The sequence below is a fragment of the Podarcis filfolensis genome (genome assembly GCF_964270895.1).
Source record: "Podarcis filfolensis genome assembly, chromosome: 8".
NCBI classification, from domain to species: Eukaryota; Metazoa; Chordata; class Lepidosauria; order Squamata; family Lacertidae; genus Podarcis; species Podarcis filfolensis.
Window position 1 is genome coordinate 7,713,381 of NC_139611.1, and position 19,348 is coordinate 7,732,728.

A 19,348-nucleotide genomic window follows, 5' to 3' on the forward strand; every position below is an offset into this window, starting at 1 on the left:
GGTGGGCCATTGGCCTGATCCGGAAGGCTGTTCTTGTGGTCTTATCAGCCCCAGTTCCGTATGGTCGTGCTGGCTGAGGATGATGGGAGTTGTAGTCCGGAGGGCACCAGGTTCACGAGAGCTATTCCAAGCTTTTGAGAGGAAAAGATGGCCGCTGTGACTTTCCTGCGGCCTTGCAATCTCGCTTCCGGCTGCGACCGCATACCCTCCAACATTCCTCCGATGGAAATAGGGGCATCGTGAGGGAAAGTGGGACAATCCGGGATCAAATCAGAAACCGGGATGGATTCTGTCAATCCGGGACTGTCCCTGGGAAATAAGGACACTTGGAGGGTCTGCTTTAATGTGACCTTGCAATCTCGCTTCCCGTTGCAAGTGTAGATTTGCCACTTGGTCAAAGCCTGATTTTGTTAGCTCCCTTGGGCTATGTGTGGTTTCGGGAGGCAGCAGTTGCTGGGTTTTTTTCTATTGAGACCTGTAGCTTCCCCTTGATCCTGACCAGAATGGATCCCTATGTAATAACCATAATAATAAGAGGAGTAATGTCAGCCAAACCTCCTACCATATGCTTCCCCCCTGAGAAATACTCGTGACAGATATTCAAAGCACAAAAAGAAGTGCTGTGTTCTTGTTTGTTATTAAAAAACAAAAAACAAAACCGTACCTAAATACAGTGGTAACTTGGTTCTCAAACTTAATCCGTTCCGGGAGTCCATTCGACTCCCGAAATGATTCGAAAATGTTAAGTTGTGGGCGAACATAGCAGACGACACAGCGATTCTTCAAACAGCTCTTCTTTATTCAGATGTCAGAACAGAACTAAGCTGAGGGGCTCAGTCAGCCTGCTTATATAGAGCTCCAGAACAATGTAACTGTTGCCATTTTCTAAAACTATCCAATCACTGAACGTCACTTTTCGATCCTTCATTTGCATACAAACTATCCAATCACTGAACGCCACTTTTCGATCCTTCATTTGCATAACTATCTACAGTATCCCCCTGCTGGCCCAGGGTGAGAACTTCAGTACATAACAGAAAACCAAGGCATGGCTTCCGATTGGCTGCAGGAGCTTCCTGCAGCCAATCGGAAGCAGCGGAAGCCGCGTCGGATGTTCGGCTTCTGAAAAACGTTCGCAAACCGGAACACTCACTTCCGGGTTTGCGGTGTTTGGGAGCCGATTTGTTCGGGAGCCAAGCCGTTCGAGTACCAAGGTACCACTGTAAATGAATAGTATTCTGTAGTAGGATGAACTGAATTCTGAGATGTGTACGAAATCATGCTGAGCAGAAACTCGCGTGATTCATTTGCAATGAATACACAGAACATACTCTTCGCCAGCTGAGGGGAAGGGCAGGGGAAGATGCGGTAGTCAAAGTCTCTCACTGTTTCTTAGCTTTGACTACCATCTACTGCTTGCTGGGTACAAGACTGCATCCATGAGGGCTGGGAACTTACTTTGGTTCAAAACAAAGGGCTGAGGAAGCTGGATGCCACATTATCCACCTATTCTGTGCTGCCTCTGAACCCACATTTATTTAATATTCTGAAATGCTTTTAAGTCACCCTTCAGTCAAATATTGCAAGGCAGTAATGTACCATGGTAAGTTGTTTTGCACTGTTTGTAACATTTAATTGTTCTGACCTGCCCTGGAACCTTAAGGCGAGAGGCAGGAAATAAATTTAAATAATATTTATTTATTTATTTATTTATTTATTTATTTATTTATTTATTATAATTTTTATTAACAAACTAATCAAATCACATTAATTCCAAATTGCAAAGCCAATTTTTTAAATTTTTGTTGGGGGTACCTATGCTTCGAGCTCAGAAAGGGATCCAATCATCTCCCTTGCTGCTGCTTTCATATTCACAGTTCTGTCCAATTAGTATTCACAGTTCTGTCCAATCTTCTCTTTATTGTTTTCTTCATCTTCTTGTTGTTATTATCATATATTCCTTTCTTTGTGACCTCTGATAGTCTCCACAAGCGGGTTGAAAACAGACTTGTTATATCCTGTGTGGATTTTCCATTCCTCCAAGAGCCATAATAATATTTAATCATAATCATGGAATGGGGAGAGGGAGGGAGGCAGGCCTCCGGACCACCCTCTTTTTCACGTTGGGCAATTGGTCACAGCATTTTCACAAATTCATGGAGGAGAGACCAATCGATGGCTTCTAGCCACAAGGGCTATGCTCTCTGCCTCCATGATTCAAAAAAACTGTGGCAGCATTCTTAGATCATTAACTCTCCAATAATCACCGCTCAGCCATGATGTCCGTTGAGTGACCCTTCACCAGTCACAGCCTCTCAGCCCTAACTTACCTCACAGGGTTGTTGTGAAGATGAGATCAAAAGCTTAGAGAACCACCTTTAGCTCCTTGTGAGGAAAGGAGAGTTAGAAATGTAATGGCAAGAAGCAGATAGTAATATCTCTTCGCTTGCAAATGACCTCTGAGCTGTCCAAGTCTTCCCTAAACTGAAAACATTTCACGGTAATCTTTTTCTTCTTATATAAATACGTCAGGTTGAGCAAACTTCTCCTGGAGCAATCCACAGTAGCTGTACTAGTATCAAGCCCATTTTATTTATTTAAAACATTTAAATCTCACCTTTTCCTCCAAGAATCTCAAGGTAATGTACATGGACCCCCCTCACTCGCCAGTCAACCTCTCCTGGCACACTCTGGTCATCTTGGTTGTGATGTTCCAGGGCGAATTAAGCCACAGATGAAGAGGACTAAAAGCTTGGCGCAGCTTTATTAATTGTGCAGCATGCCACATCTTAGAAGCACTTCCAGAGTAGTCAGAGGCGACATTATCACAGTGGATTTTATGGTAACCGAACTGGTCTCCATTTCTTTCATTAGTTTATCGTCAGAAGAGCCTAAACCACTTTCTGCTCACTTTTCTTTTTGGAGAGGTGTGCTATCCTGAACTTTATTTCGATATTCCCAGGGCCAAATTTAGGTTTGACGAGGCCCTAAGCTACTGAAGGTAATGGGGCCCTTTATATGTCCAGCTGTCCTTTGTCAACAGCAAAATGTCGCTGTTTTTTTGTGTTGCATATATGGACCTAATAGGAATCTAAAGCCATTTGCACACAACAAAATATGTATTTTATCAAAGTAATTGTTGAACTGAAATACAATTAAGAAGAAGTATATTAACAGTGAATTTTTTGGGGGGGGGGCCAAGAGAGTGGGGCCCTAAGCTATAGCTTGTTATATAGCTTGTATACGTAAATCCGGCACTGGATATTCTGATCTTCTTTATTTAGATATTATGCCACTGACTCCAAGGTTGTTGCTAACTTCACAAGCCTGCTGTTGTTGTATCCATCCATGTTTGGTATTTATAGGTACATACTTTCCAAAGTGTGTGATGAAGGATGCATAATTCACTTATATATTCCCCGCCACTCAACCAGATCTTAGGGATGTTTTGACCATTTTATACCAGTTTGGGTTTTTTTATGTTTTGTCTGTACAGTGGTACCTCTGGTTATGAACTAAATTCATTCTGGAGGTCCGTTTTTAACCTGAAACCGTTCTTAACCTGAAGTACCACTTTAGCTAATGGGGCCTCCCGGTGCCGCTTCGCGATTTCTGTTCTCATCCTGAGGTAAAGTTCTTAACCCAAGGTTCTACTTGCGGGTTAGTGGAGTCTGTAACCCAAAGTGTTCGTAACCCGAGGTGTTTGTAACTCGAGGTACCACTGTAATTGGAAAGAACGGCCTTGGAGACTGGCATGTGAGGGCAGCTTGTGCCACTCCTGGGTTTTTGAGGCTTGGACATATCAACCTCTTTCATCTTCCTGAAAAGTCCTTGAGCGCTTTAAAGTGGTACCTCGGGTTACATATGCTTCAGGTTACAGACTCTTCAGGTTACAGACTCCGCTAACCCAGAAATAGTACCTCGGGTTAAGAACTTTGCTTCAGGATGAGAACAGAAATCGCGCAGCGGCGGCAGGAGGCTCCATTAGCTAAAGTGGTGCTTCAGCTTAAGAACAGTTTCAGGTTAAGAATGGATCTCCGGAACGAATTAAGTACTTAACCTGAGGTACCACTGTATTTGGAAATGTCCCTTTCTTGCTGTGGCTCCAAATCTCACCCAGGTATCTTCAGAACAGGGGGAGCCTATCCTCTGCATGCCTTTTGCAGTGGCTGGAGGAGGCTTCTTCGAAGACCGGACTTTGCTGGCCTCCTTATCGCAGGAATGTATCACTTCCTCTTTTAGTTTCTTCATTTTCTTTCTTTCTCTTAATTTATGCCCTGGTCTCTCCCCCCCCCTCCTCCCCCGCCCCTCTGTGTTCTCAGTTCTAGGCAGCTCTGAGGTTGCTTTTTCTCTGAATTGCTGCTTCTTAGAACTTCTTCCTTTTCTGTGCTCCCCAGAGAGCACGTGGCGGAACAGTGGCTTCTGAGATGGAAAGGCGATGCTCCCTAGTGGGTGGGGACGTGCGTTGGGATTCACATGGCCATGACTCTCTCTCCCTCTCTGCACCCCCAATTTTTTGTTTTTAATGTCATTGGATTTTCACATAGATGTTTAAACCAGTATACCATATTATAGTCGCCCTGTAAACTGGAGCAGAAGCCAGTTCTGGCAAGGCCTTTGCATGCAAAAGGTCCCGGGTTCAGTCATATTCATGTTTCCTTCTAGATTTCCTTGCTGGCTGCTGGCATATCATTCCCAGTGTCCTCTCAGGATTGCTTTCACGCAGACTCTTCCACGTGAGACTTCTAAGAGCTGCCTGATAAAGAGTTTCTTTTTGTCGTTTCTGGCCACGAGGTCTGCTTCCTCCTGAGATGAGAAGGACTGATAAATGCTCATGGGCAGAACATCTGAAGGCAGCCCTGTATCGGGAACTTTTTAATGTTTGATGTCCTGCTGTGTTTTTATATTATGTTGGAAGCTGCCCAGAGTGGCTGGGACAACCCAGTCAGATTGGCAGGATATGTTGTTGCTGTTGTTGTTATCTCCAGTTAGCAGGTACAGTAGTACCTCGGGTTAAGTACCGTATTTTTCGCACCATAGGGCGCACCGGACCATAGGGCGCACCCAGTTTTTTTGGGGGGAAATAAAGGGGGGAAATTATTTTCCCCCCCAGGCGCGGGGCTGGGGCGGGGGAAGCTTGAGCTTCCCCCGACCCCAGCCCCCAAACAGGCAGCTCTTTGCAAGCCGTGGGAGCGCTCCCACTGCTTGCGGAGAGGTCCGCGAAGCCTGGGCGCGCTGATCTCAGAGCGCGCAGGCTTCGGCATGCTGGCAACTCTCCGCAAGCAGCGGGACCGCTCCCGCTGTTTGCGGAGAGGTCCGCGAAGCCTGGGCGTGCTGATCTCAGCGCGCGCAGGCTTCGGCATGCTGGCAACTCTCCGCAAGCAGCGGGAGCGCTCCCGCTGTTTGCGGAGAGGTCCGCGAAGCCTGGGCGCGCTGATCTCAGCGCGCGCAGGCTTCGGCATGCTGGCAACTCTCCGCAAGCAGCGGGAGCGCTCCCGCTGTTTGCGGAGAGGTCCGCGAAGCCTGGGCGCGCTGATCTCAGCGCGCGCAGGCTTCGGCATGCTGGCAACTCTCCACAAGCAGCGGGAGCGCTCCCGCTGTTTGCGGAGAGGTCCGCGAAGCCTGGGCGCGCTGATCTCAGCGCGCGCAGGCTTCGGCATGCTGGCAACTCTCCGCAAGCAGCGGGAGCGCTCCCGCTGTTTGCGGAGAGGTCCGCGAAGCCTGGGCGCGTTGATCTCAGCGCGCGCAGGCTTCGGCATGCTGGCAACTCTCCGCAAGCAGCGGGAGCGCTCCCGCTGTTTGCGGAGAGGTCCGCGAAGCCTGGGCGCGCTGATCTCAGCGCGCGCAGGCTTCGGCATGCTGGCAACTCTCCGCAAGCAGCGGGAGCGCTCCCGCTGCTTGCGGAGAGGTCCGCGAAGCCTGGACGCGCTGAGTTCAGCGCGTGCAGGCTTCGGCATGCAGGCAAGTCTCCGCAAGCAGCGGGAGCCCAGCGCTGGGCTCCCGCTGCTTGCAGAGAGGTGTGCGAAGCCTGGAGAGCGTGAGGGGTCGGTGCGCACCGACCTCTCTCACTCTCCAGGCTTCAGCGAAAGCCTGCATTCGCACCATAGGACGCACACACATTTCCCCTTCATTTTTGGAGGGGAAAAGTGCGTCCTATGGTGCGAAAAATACGGTACTTAATTCGTTCCGGAGGTCCGTTCTTAACCTGAAACTGCTCTTAACCTGAAGCACCACTTTAGCTAATGGGGCCTCCTGCTGCTGCCGCTGTGCCACCAGAGCACGGTTTATGTTCTCATCCTGAAGCAAAGTTCTTAACCATTTCTGGGTTAGCGGAGTCTGTAACCTGAAGCCTATGTAACCCGAGGTACCACTGTATTGAGAAAGGCCTCTGCTTCTGCAAGAGACCCTTGAGAGCCGCTGACAGAGGGATCAGGTGCTGCCTTTGTTCCAGAAAAGTCTCAGAGGCAAAGGAGGGGAATCTGGGTTTGGGGCAGGGTTTGGGGCGGCGGGGGCCGGTTGTTGGGGGTATGGGCAAGACTAGAACATCAGGCTGCCTTAGGCCTATAGCAGGTTCTTCTATGTCCCCAGCTGGGCTCCTTGTGTGTTGAACCAAAGGTGAACTGTCCCAGACGTTCCACTCACACCATCTTGGCAGCGAAGATAACCTAACAATGAATTGGTAATTGTTGTAGCTGCAATGAGCTCAGGCCTGCTTACATTCAGTTGCTTGGATATAAGCTAACTGGCTTGCTTTGATGTTGTCCTTATCTGTGGGCTTGGGATGCTGGGCTCTAAGCCCAGAAAGGGGAGCTATCTGTAATAATTGGGTATTTGCCACCTATGCCCTCCTTTGGGCAGGTGGAGCGATGGGAGGTCCTGGGCAGTGTGATGCATGTTGCTTTGTGTATAAAGAATATGTGCAATTTTGCTTCCTTGCTGCGGTGTCCGTATTGCATCTCTGCAAGAGGAGGCTAGGCCTGGCAGCCTGATTTGCTGTAAGAATAAAGCATTAGAACTGGCTGTTCTGACGCCTTTGGTATCCCTGCACCCAACGACTCCCACAAGTCCTCTGCAGGGGCTGTGGTTCGAATCACCATGGGGTCCCATGCCTGAAGAGGTCTCCTGCTTGCCTGCTTGGGCTCCTGGGACCCTTCTACGTGCAAGGCGCGAACCGCTAAACTGCCCTTCCTCTGAGCAATCCGTACAGGCAATTGAAGCAGCTGTGCTCTTCTTAACCACAGCAGCTATTCTTAACGCAACCCAGTCCTAGTTCCCAGCGGCAGGCGGAGGAGAAGAGTGGGGTGTAGAATTTTGGGTCTGCCCTAGATGAAGAAGCAGAGTTGTGAACGGTACTCAGGAGCCACAGCAGAGCCATCAGTGTTTAGAGTGTTAGGCTAGGACTGGGGCGACCCAAGTTGCCCACTTGGCCATAGAAGCTCGCCGGGTAATCTTGGGCCAGCCTAACCTACCTTGTTGTTAGGATATAAATGAAGAACGCTTGCTCTTCTTTCCTTGGAGGAAAGGTGCGGTGGACGCATACATAGCTGATAAGATAAAACTTTATTTGCATTAGCCAATGACCATAGCAACAGTAAAACATTACAGTACAGTGGTACCTTGGTGAAATATACTCAGAGTCGCAAAGTGATTTCATGCTCTTTATTCAGCTCATAGTGGTGAGGAGGAATGAATGAAAGTCCCCTCAAGGTATCTGCTTTATATACATTATTTACACAATGGGCTGCACATGATTGGCTAATTCCGGAATTCTACTGTAAACCAATCAGGTTGTGGATTCACTTCTATCTGGAACATGATTGGGTGGATCCTGCCAACCAATCATACTGCTGCATTGTTCTAGGACCAATCAGACTGCTGCATTCTGAATCCTATTGTTCTAGGACCAATCAGACTGCTGCCTTTTGGATCCTATTGTTCTAGGACCAATCAGACTGCTGCATTCTGAATCCTATTGTTCTAGGACCAATCAGACTGCTGCCTTTTGGATCCTATTGTTCTAGGACCAATCAGACTGCTGCAGTTTGGATCCTATTCAACTCAGTACATAACACTTGGGTTACAGACGCTTGAGGTTACAGACTCCGCTATCCCAGAAATAGTACTTTGGGTTAAGAACTTTGCTTCAGGATGAGAACAGAAATCGTGCAGCGGCGGCAGCGGGAGGCCCCATTAGCTAAAGTGGTGCTTCAGGTTAAGAACAGTTTCAGGTTAAGTACGAACCTCCGGAACGAATTAAGTTCTTAACCCGAGGTACCACTGTATATGAAGAAAAAGAAATTTGATATAAGAGCACAATTTAAAGTCCTGAATCAGCAGTCCAGTTAGTGGCCCTTAATCTGATTGCCCCAGCTATGAACCTAGCAACCTTTGCTGTTACCTGCTCATTTTGGATACATACATAGAGTTGTCTGCATGTTTCTATTGCTCTACTCTTCTTTTATGCTATATGTTTTATTTCTGGAATGCATTGAACTTTTAACAGTTTTATTTTAACAATGCAACAAACGAGGGCAGACTTCTCAGAATTTGCTGTGCACATGGCAGCATGTGCACCCGCGCTGACATATACCCTTGCAGTGAGAACCCAGTGCCACCCATTTAATCCTGACTTGAGTTAAATCAGCATTTTTTAAAGACTCTTGAGCTCCACCCACTGGAGCCCGGGGAGATTACTTGCCTGGGGAGGGGGATACCCTTCGGATGAAGCAAGAGGGTGCCAGCATCCCAGAGGCAGCAGAATGGGCCCTGCCTCAAAGGGAATCCTCTTTTGAGTAACGCTTCAACCTCACTGAACCACTTCTCTTGTGGGGTAGAGGAAATGAAAGTTTTGTGCCGTGGAAGCTGGTGGCGTTTTGTGGAAGTGTCTGCTTGGGGTTTTGTACCCTTTTTTTGTCATAAATAGTGGAACCAACTCTGCTTTCTGCACTCGACTGTGGCCTCTTGAGGATCCGTCCTCCGCTCCAAACTCTGATCTGGCAGGTTTCCTTATTTTTAGGGCTCCTAACCAACTGGGAGAATATTTAGTACATGAATCATGTACACTTACTACATGAATTGCTTGCTAATTGAGTTTCAGTATAAATAAGGTTTGCTTTCTTTGCCAAAAAGCTCAAAACGGAAACGAAGGTCGGATTTGCAGTTTTACGTGTTGACACTCGCTCTCAGAAGGAAAGTCAGTAACATACAGGCCTCAGTACAGCTTTCTGAAATATCAGCAACTTGGACCCTAACTTGGACCCCTAAGAAATAATTTACTTCTCCGTCAGCTAAACCTTTAGCTGACTGATTTATAAAAGGACACAGGCCATGGTGTCCACTCTTCCTCAAGCCAGCCCTCCACCTGAAATCCTCTCCTGTCTCTGCCATTTAATATGCCATAGAGGGTGTGTTCTGCTGCTCCTGCAATTAGGCAAAAACCCAGGAAACACAAACCCTGGATAAGGGCCTGGGCTCCTGTAATCGAGCGCTGCTGGCATTAAACTACACTTTGCCTCGACAGCAGCCCAGTGGTCAGCACTGTATGCTCCCAATTTATTCTCCCACCTAGCTCAATATTGCCTACTCTGGCTGGCAGTGGCTCTCCCAGACCTCCCAGGAGATGTTGTTGGGATCTTCTGTTTGCAACGCAGAAGCTAAAGGCCCTTCCCTGATGTCTGGCAGGTTAAATTTCATTACGTTTTCTATTATCCAGGCTTCCTGCAGTTGCTCTGGGTCTCGCAGTGCATTGTCACGGAGATAATTGCATCCCATCTGGGAGACTCTGTTAACTTCAAAGTCCGCCGCTGGAATAGCCACCATTTGCCCCACTCCCACCCTGCTAAATTAGCAGGCAGGGTATAATTAATAACTTTTATTTGCCCAGAAGCTTCTGTGTATTTCACTGCTCTCTGTGCTTTTGGAATTTATAATTCTTTCTCCTTGTTGTTTTTATCTCTCCTGCCGACGCCCCCCCGGCCGCCCCACCGTCCGTCTTTGCAAAGGGTTGAGGGGGGAAGAATTTTTTCCATCCGTTTTCTATGGCAAATGCATTTCAGCATCTGCAAACTGAGAATTATATATATTTTTTAAAAACCTGGTTGGATCCTGCAGAGGTGGGGGACCTCCGAAGAGCGTGCTGTTTGTGTCTTACGTGTTGAAAGGACACCCTGTTCTATTTCGCTGCAGAGCCTGGTGACTTGCCTGCCTCTTTATCTCTCGCCACCAAATGTCTCCTAACACTCCCTGCTTCTCTGCCTTTTGTCTGTTCCTGGTGCTGCATTCTGAGGAACCGCAGAGCAAATTTGGGCAAAGCTGATGGGCATGTTGGCGGGGGGGGGGGGAGACAGAGGTTTTGTTTTTTCTTTCTGTTTTTGTAGTGATGTGTTGGCGTCAAAACGACCCTCGTGCAATCGTACAAACTGTAGGCGGGACAGTTTCTGTTATCTACTTATGTCCTAGAATTTCAGTACGAAACAAAACATCAAAGCAGTTTGCGAAAAGAATAAAACAATAAAATTATCAGTGAAAACAGTTACGAGCATCTACATAAAACATTTGCTGTCATGATTAAATGCAACGATAAACTAAAAACAGATTAGATGCGTATCAGCATTCTACATATCCAGGCAGCCTGTCCACTCAAAATGTTTTTAGCAGGTGCCTGCCTGGTGTCAATAGGCAGGGAGTTCCAAAGTGTGGGGACTAAAATATGAATTTCTTAAGAGTTCCCTGGGAAGAGGGATTGGTTGTTAAACCACTCAGAATTACTGTTCTGTGAGAGGAATAAGGGGCCTCCTTTCAGCCCTCTTAACAAACTACAGCTCCCAGAATGCTTTGGGGGAAGCTGTGAATTTTGTATTGTGGAGCTTTAAATGTATGGTCCGAATGTGGCCAATGTCTGATGCAGACAATTCTTGAGGTGACGCAGTGACATCACACTGTGCGCCTGGGGTGTCATGGCGAGAGCATGTCACCCCAGGTGTCGTTCTTATTGGGCATGGCAAAGAAAAAGGCCAAGGTGTACAGAGAGCCTTCAGACACCTGGCTGGTCCCAGAGAGGGGCTGGATGGTGATGCTGCTGTCCACAAGTGTCGGAGGATGTGGTGGAATTTATTGATTTGATTGATTTGATTTGATTCATATACTGCTCTTCATCAAAAGGTGGTTCACAAGATTAAAAACATAAGATAGGCAGCCCTGTTTAGGGAAACTTTTAATGCTTAATAGGTTATTGTATTTTAATATTCTTTTGGAAGGTGCCCAGAGTTGCTGGGGAAACCCAGCCAGATGGGTGGGGTATAAATAATAAATTATTATTATTATTATTATTATTATTATTATTATTATTATTATTATTATTATTTTATTATTGTCATTATCGTTATCATTATTGAAGTGCAAATAAATACAGTGGTACCTCAGGTTACAGACGCTTCAGGTTACAGACTCCGCTAACCCAGAAATAGTGCTTCAGATTAAGAACTTTGTTTCAGGATGAGAACAGAAATCGTGCTCCGGCGGGCGGCGCAGCAGCAGCAGCAGCAGGAGGCCCCATTAAGCTAAAGTGGTGCTTCAGGTTAAGAACAATTTCAGGTTAAGAACGGACCTCCGGAACGAATTAAGTACTTAACCTGAGGTACCACTGCAGTGAACACAGAAAGCAACAAAACAGTAACACACCCACAAAAACACATTTAAAAAGCTGTAGAATATTAATCAGCCCAAGGCCTGGCTGAAGAGGAACGTATCTGCCTGGCGCCTGAAGATATATAATGAAAGCACCAGGTGAACATCCCTAAAGAGAGCATTCCACAGATGGGGGGCCACCACAGAGAAGGCCCGTTCTCATGTTCCCGTCCTCTGGACCTCTCATGGAGGAGGTACATGAAGAAGGGCCTCAGGTGATGAATGGAGAGTCTGGGATGGTTTATATGAGGAGAGGCTGTCCTTTAGGTATTGCGGTCCTGACCCGTTTAAGGCTTTATAGGTCAAAACCAGCACTTTGAATTGGGCCTGGAAGCTATTTGACATTCAGTGCAGTTGGGCCAGGAGCGGTGCCATATGTTCAAACTGAATGGCCTGGTTACCAACCTAGTCACCGTATTCTGCACCTGTTGCAAGTTTCTGAACCGACTTCAGAGGCAGCCCTGTGCATAATGCGTTGCAGTAATCCAGCCTCGAGGTTATTAGAGCCTTGATAACAGTAGAAATATATTTAAAAATAAAATAAAATAATTGTCCAGTAGCACCTTAGAGACCAACTAAGTTTGTTATTGGTATGAGTTTTGGTGTGTATGCACACTTCTTCAGATAAGGCATGCACACGAAAGCTCATACCAAGAACAAACTTAGTTGGTCTCTAAGGTGCTACTTGGGACGCGGGTGGTGCTGTGGGTTAAACCACAGAGCCTAGGACTTGCCGATCAGAAGGTCGGCGGTTCGAATCCCCGCGACGGGGTGAGCTCCCGTTGCTCGGTCCCTGTTTCTGCCAACCTAGCAGTTCGAAAGCACGTCAAAGTGCAAGTAGATAAATAGGTACTGCTCTGGCAGGAAGATAAACGGCATTTCCGTGCGCTGCTCTGGTTCACCAGAAGCGGCTTAGTCATGCTGGCCACATGACCCGGAAGCTATATGCCGGCTCCCTTGGCCAATAAAGCGAGATGAGCACCGCAACCCCAGAGTCGGTCACGACTGGACCTAATGGTCAGGGGTCCCTTTACCTTTAAGGTGCTACTGGACATTTTTTTAATTTTAATTTTAAATATATTTCTGTCTTATCTGGATTGAGCTTCAGTTTGTTGGCTCTCATCCAGTCCACTACCGAGGCAAGACAGCAGTCCAGCACTTCCACTGCCTCACCTGCAGATGAAAACGAGAAGCAGAGCTGTGTGTCGTCGGCATATCGCTGACAACGTACTACAGAGCTCCGAATGCCCCCGCGCAGCGGTTTCCTGTAGATGTTAAATGGCATATATTATAATAGGCAGTGCTGTTGAGCGATGCCTACCCCACCTTCCTGACCAAAGCGAGCTGACCATTCGGAGCCCCTTCCCAGTTGCTGCTGCTGCATTTGGCTCCGGATTACAAAAGGGGCAGTGACTCACCAACCCACAAACCTCAGAAGGCTGCAAAACTGGGAACAAAAACAGCATGACATAGATGGAAAGCAGAAGCGGATTCCCTGCCCCCACCCCCGAATAGCCGAGAGAGCAGAGATATTTTGGGAGTCTCGGCCACATCCCCTTCCACAGCAACAAGGAAATCCGATTGTCCTCCTCCTCCCCCCACCTCCCCCCCCAGGACCGCCACTAACTTGCCCAGTACCTGGAAGGTGGTATTGTTGCTGCTATTAATGATGAATTATTATTATTATTATTATTATTATTATTATTATTATTATTATTATTATTGTGGTACCTCGGGTTACGGGACGCGGGTGGTGCTGTGGGTTAAACCACAGAGCCTAGGACTTGCTGATCAGAAGGTCGGCAGTTCGAATCCCCGCGACGGGGTGAGCGCCCGTTGCTCGGTCCCTGCTCCTGCCAACCTAGCAGTTCGAAAGCACGTCAGAGTGCAAGTAGATCCATAGGTACCGCCCCGGTGGGAAAGTAAACGGCGTTTCCGTGCGCTGCTCTGGTTCGCCAGAAGCGGCTTAGTCATGCTGGCCACATGACCCGGAAGCTGTACGCCGGCTCCCTCGGCCAATAAAGCGAGATGAGCGCCGCAACCCCAGAGTCAGTCACGACTGGACCTAATGGTCAGGGGTCCCTTTACCTTTACCTCGGGTTAAGTACAGTGGTATCTCGGGTTAAGTACTTAATTCGTTCCGGAGGTCCGTACTTAACCTGAAACTGTTCTTAACCTGAAGCACCACTTTAGCTAATGGGGCCTCCTGCTGCCGCCGCACTGCCAAAGCACAATTTCTGTTCTCATCCTAAAGCAAAGTTCTTAACCTGAAGCAATATTTCTGGGTTAGCGGAGTCCGTAACCTGAAGTGTATGTAACCTGAAGCGTATGTAACCCGAGGTACCACTGTAATTAATTCGTTCGGAGGTCCGTTCTTGACCTGAAACTGTTCTTAACCTGAGGTACCACTTTAGCTAATGGCAGACTCATTCAGAAGGTTGTGGACTCTCCTTCCGTGGAGGTTTTTAAGCAGAGGTTGGCTGGCCATCTGCTGAGATTCCTGCATTGCAGAGGGTTGGACTAGATGACCCTTGGGTCCCTCCCAACTCTTAAGATTCTGTGATTCTAAATGATCTGCTCTTGTGTGTTGATTAATACATATGTTCAACATCCTTGGGAATATCATTTGGGAAGGGGCGAAGCTGATGGCCCAGCACTGACTCCAGGACATGTGAATGGGGCGTTTGTTTTTTTCGGGGTGCCTGCTGGGCCCCCCTCCTTTTAAGCTGGCCTCCCCTCCTGCTCCCTTGCGCCTTCCGCCTGGGGAAAGAGGCATCTCTCTGTCTTCCTCCCATTTCCTGGATGACTTCTGCAGCCCTCGATCTGCAGGCGGTTTCACAGATGCTGGAATCTCAAGCAGCTGCGGGGTTGTTTTTCTTTCAGTTTGTTGCTGCTTTGTGTAACCTCCAGCAGAGCCGGCCGCCCCCTGTTTCCCCCCACAGCCTTGCAGGGTGGTGCTTTGCCAGCATCCAGCAGGCCTGGGGTTTGGCTGGTTGGGTGCCTGCTGCCCCTCTGCTAACACCGCTGACCCCGAGTGGCTTATGGCTCCTTAATGCCAGTGAGTCACGCCGGCCGCCCCTCTCGGCCAAGAGGATTTCTGAGGCTCTCGGCCTGTGGAAAAATCCAAGCAGCCCATCAGCTGGGGATGGAAACGGCCTGTCTGGTAAACCGATTGCGTCATCAGGCTTCCTGCATTGGCTCAGCATTCCCGCGCCTCACGCCAGCTCTCAGAATCCGACCCTTTTTGTGCCAGTCCTGCTGCCTCAGTTGGGGGAACTGGTCCCAGCTGTTGTCTCATTTTCCCCTCCTGGTTTCTTGGGGTGGCATAATTACCAGGGAAGGTGGCATTTCGGGAGCAGGGTGGGAGGGGCAAGAATGCACACCCCCTGCGGTCCGTATGACCCATACGGACATAACGGGCACCTTATGGAATCTTTTCCACCCGTCAGGAGCTTTCTGTGCTTTTCCGTCACGTCAAGGGAGAACGGGAAGTGGAAGCGGTCACTGAATACAGTGAGGTTCTCTGCCGAAAATACATCTGTTTAAGTTCCAAGGTTCTAGTCCTCTTGACAGCGGAGAAGGGTGAGCTTTAAAGCAATCTGGGTTACTAGGTGTAATCTCAAAGCTGGAGTGGTCTAATCCGGATTCTGAATGGCACACCTTCCAACATTTGTCTGATGAAAACAGGGGCGTCCTATTCTATTATTATTATTATTATTATTATTATTATTATTATTACTACTGTTGTTGTTGACGTTGTTACCTGGCCCATATGGGGTTTGCTTCTGGTTTCCCCAGCCACTCTGGGTGGCTTCCACCATATATAAAAAGATAATAAAACATTAAACGTTTTTAAAAGCTTCCCTCTACAGGGCTGCCTTCAGATGTCTTCTAAAGGTTGTATAGTTTCTTATCCCCTTGGCTCGGCGATCACGTAACTCCATACCCTCCTATGAAAATAGGGACGTCCTAAGGAAAAGCGGGATATTATGGGATCAAATCAGAAACCAGGATGGCTTCTGTAAATAATAATAATAATAATAATAATAATAATTTATTTCTATCCCGCCCTCCCCAGCCGAAGCCGGGCTCAGAGCGGCTAACAACAGTAAATTGGCAAAACATTCCAAAAATCATTTCATTATAAAATCAGTTCAAATCAGATTAATGGCAACCATTGGGCTAGAGTTCTGTGAGGATTGCCAAAGGAGGGGGTCAGGCTGTGGAACAGCTCTGTCTTGCAGGCCCTGCGGAAAGATGTCAAGTCCTGCAGGGCCCTAGTCTCTTGGGACAGAGCGGTCCATCAGACCGGAGCCACAGCCGAAAAAGCCTTGGCTCTGGTTGAGGCCAGCCTAACCTCCCTGTGGCCTGGGACCGCCAATATGTTTTTGTTTGAAGACCGTAAGGTCCTCTGTGGGGCATACCAGGAGAGGCAGTCCCGTAGGTACGAGGGTCCTAGGCCGTGTAGGGCTTTAAAGGTTAAAACCAGCACCTTAAATCTGACCCTGTACTCCACCGGGAGCCAGTGCAGCTGGTATAGCACCGGGTGAATGCTGGCCCTGGAAAATAGGGGCACTTGGAGGGTCTGGAATTTCTAGCAGGCAAGATTTGGGGGCTGCCTTGGGAGCATGAGTAGATTAAAATTATGCAGGGGGGGGGAATCATTTGCATCATTTATACAAGCTTGTTGAATTCATCTTTCATTGGTATAGATACAGCCAGGTATCTGTTACCATGAAGTCACCCAGGACATTTTGTTTTCTTCAATCTGTGGCTCAAGGATGGGCAACCTGTGGCTTTTCAGGGATTGACGGACTACGTCTCCCATCATCCTTGGCAGCTCTGAGCGGGGCTGATGGGAGTTGGAGTACAACCCCACCTAGACCAGGGGTCAGCAAACTTTTTCAGCAGGGGACCAGTCCACTGTCCCTCAGACCTTGTGGGGGGCCAGACTATATTCTGGAGGAGAAAAATGAACGAATTCCTATGCCCCACAAATAACCCAGAGATGCATTTTAAATAAAAGGACACTTTCTACTCATGCAAAAACACTGTTTCCTTGACTGTCCGCGGGTCGGATTGAGAAGGTGATTGGGCCGCATCCGGCCCCCAGGCCTTAGTTTGCCTACCATGACCTAGAAGGCAACAGGATACTCACTTGCTGCTTTAAGCTCTTAATTCTCGCTCTGGTTCCGTCTCTCTGTTCTTAAACTGCTGCTTTATTTATTTTTCTTTCCAGTAGCACCTTAAAGACCAACTAAGTTAGTTCTTGGTATGAGCTTTCGTGTGCATGCACACTTCGTCAGATGGTATCTGACGAAGTGTGCATGCACACGAAAGCTCATACCAAGAACTAACTTAGTTGGTCTTTAAGGTGCTACTGGAAAGAAAAAAATTTTTTTGTTTTGACTATGGCAGACCAACACGGCTACCTATCTGTAACTTTATTTATTTGTTATCATTTATTTCATTTATGTCCTAGCTTAGACTGAGAGAGGCAGTGAGTGGCCCAAAGTCACCAAGCGATCTTTATGGCCAACTAAGGAATTTGAACCCTGGTCTCTCCCAGTCCTGGTCCAACACTCTAACCACTATACTGCCCTAGCTTTCTTTTCCTCTCCCTCTTCATCAAAAGTTTCCCCTCCAGACATTCCTATTCCTGCCCACCTCCCAACCATTTGCTCCCACTAAGGAAACACCCTTAGCATGTTTTATTTGGTCAAATCCCTGGCCGCTTTCAGCTGTTTGGGCGAATGCAAATTCACCATGATTCTCCACCCAGAGTATCTCACAGTGGTGGTGTCAGAAATCAGGGTGGAAGGAGGGATGTCTTGATCTCTGCCTTCCTCCCCAGGTGGCTTCTCCACCCATTCGGCCACTGTCAAAACCCCTTGGGGTCTGAACAGCCCAGAAACTGTGGTCCTTCTACTTTTTACAGTGAGAGATACATGTCATCATTGCTTGGGACTTTGGCCCCGGAAAGGCTGAGCCACAGAGGCAGCTGAATTCTGGGGTAGCTTTTAAACAGAGGATGGAATGACGGATGGAATCTGTGTACAGTGGTAAAGATAAAGGGACCCCTGACCATTACTGGTAGGTCCAGTTGTGACCAACTCCGGGGTTGCGGCACTCATCTCACTTTATTGGCCGAGGGAGCCGGCATACAGCTTCCGGGTCATGTGGCCAGCAGGACTAAGCCGCTTCTGGCGAACCAGAACAGCCCACGGAAACGCCGTTTACCTTCCCGCCGGAGCGGTACCTATTTATCTACTTGCACTTCGACATGCTTTCAAACTGCCAGGTTGGCAGGAGCTGGGACCGAGCAACGGGAGCTCACCCCGTCGCGGGGATTCGAACCACCGACCTTCTGATCAGCAAGCCCTAGGCTCTGTGGTTTAACCCACAGCACCTCCCGCGTGTACAGTGGTACCTCGGGTTAAGTTCTTAATTCGTTTCAGAGGTCCGTTCTTAACCTGAAACTGTTCTTAACCTGAAGCACCACTTTAGCTAATGGGGCCTCCTGCTGCTGCCGTGCCGCTGGAGCACGATTTCTGTTCTCATCCTGAAGCAAAGTTCTTAACCCGAGGTACTATTTCTGGGTTAGCGGAGTCTGTAACCTGAAGCGTATGTAACCCGAGGTACCACTGTACTCTGCATTCGCCAGGATCCTGGCCAGGGGAAATCTGGTGTGCGGAACTTGTCACTGGGGCAGAGGTGGCTGGTCCAGAAATCCAAAAATCAGAGCTGCTTCCTTTCGCCCTTCCCTTGCCTTGCAGAGTGGGAAGCTCCTATTCCTTCCCTTGCTGTTTTCCCCCTCTAGGCTCAAGACCCAGTTTTGTATTTCATAGAATTGTAGAATCGTGGAAAAGGACCCCAAGGGTCATCTATTCCAACCCCCTGCAATGTGGGAATCTCAACGACAGGTTGCAGCCGGGGTTTTGTTCCCAGCACCCTGCCTTCATTGCCCTGTGTCAGAGGAAGGGAGTGGAAACTGCTGTGGATTCACTTCTCCTTGCTCACTTGGAGAACCATTGACAGGAGAAGGTGGGGGAGCCACCGACTCTGATGGTTTAAAATGTGGATTGCAGAGGTTCATGGAGGAGGCAACAAAGCTTCTGAATTCCCACCAGTTATTGGAAACCACAGGAAGGGGGAGTTGCAACGATGCTGCCAGATTTCTGCCTTTCTTTTGTCCTGCCAGAGACAGTCTGTTGGCATCTCTCAGAGACAGAAAGCTAGACATTTTGATCCAATCTAGCAGGATCAAGGTGGGTAGTGTGTGTGAGCCTTATTTCCTTAACTCCCCATCCAAAATAAGGCATGTGCAAATGGTGAAGCACTTCCAATACCTGCTGAAAATGTTTTTTTGTCTCCTGGCTGCTGCCGCCAGCCTTTTATGATATTCTAAGGATGCTTTTGAAGAGTGTACCTGACTCCTCTAGCAATTTTCATTGAGATGCCCACATAACCAGAAGCAAACAAATACTTGAACGAATCAAATAATAAACCCTAAATGTTAGATCCAATTTTTTTGGACTCCTAGGACACGATCTCTGCTTCTCCAACCTGGGAATGTTCCAGATGTTTTTGACTATAGCTTTCACTAGGCAGGAGGTGCAGGGCTGATCCACAGTGCACTTCCAAAGCACATGACCCCCCCAAA

The 19,348-nt window shown here is 48.1% G+C and overlaps 1 protein-coding gene across 3 annotated transcripts in view; it reads left to right on the forward strand.

Annotated features, from left to right (window-relative positions):
• SH2B3 (SH2B adaptor protein 3) overlaps positions 1–19,348 on the forward strand; it is a 75,776-nt gene that overhangs the window by 42,840 nt on the left and 13,588 nt on the right. The window lies entirely within an intron of this gene.